Here is a 1,043-nt window from a genome sequence, read left to right on the forward strand (position 1 = left end):
TATTCTGGTCCACACCGGGCCTGAGTAATTCGATAGTCATTTTACCATAACACACTGGAAACCAACAGTAATCCAGAATCATATTTAATATCTGTAAATTGCGTCACGGTGAAGCCGACAATGCGCCCCCCCCCAAGCTCCCCAGTTTCCCCCCCCCCCAACACAACAAACCTTCCCCCCTTCCCCCGTTTGCTGTCCGCAAAATTCATTTTTATAACCAACCTATCACAGGATTATCCTACTTCAAAAATGATCAGTTTCATATAATGTTTTATATCTCACGGATGTGTGATGGGCTGATTCACTTTGGATATATATATATATATATATATATATATATATATATATATATATATATATTTATGTATAAATATATGTATAAATATATATATAAATATATATATATATATATATATATATATATATATATATACATATATATATAAATATATATATATATATATATATATATATATATATATATAATATACATATATATATATATATATATACATATATATATATATATATATATATATATATATATATATATATATATATATATTATATATTTGCTGTAAGCAGGCCAAAATCCAGATATGAATTGACATGACTGAGGCCTTTGTCCTGCAGTGGACAAGAACGGTTGCATTTGATGCTGCTGTTATTATTGGTGTGCATATATATATATATATATATATATATATATATATATAATATATATATATATATATATATATATATATATATATATATATATATATATATATATATATACTGTGTATATATATATATATATATATATATATATATATATATATATATATATCTATATATATATACATACATATATATATAACCTTCCCTCCTACAAAAGGCAGATCTAACGCCTTTTAAGATTAAATCCTAGACGTTTTCATTCTTGCGTACTTCGGGTCCTGGGCTACGAAAAAGAGACTACACTATTAAAAAATTTGCAAAAAAATAACGGTAAATGCCTGGCAACATTTATTCCAGGATTTTCACCGTTTTCAAAACGAATA

Source organism: Palaemon carinicauda, chromosome 36 (assembly GCF_036898095.1).
Source record: "Palaemon carinicauda isolate YSFRI2023 chromosome 36, ASM3689809v2, whole genome shotgun sequence".
In the NCBI taxonomy this organism is placed as follows: domain Eukaryota; kingdom Metazoa; phylum Arthropoda; class Malacostraca; order Decapoda; family Palaemonidae; genus Palaemon; species Palaemon carinicauda.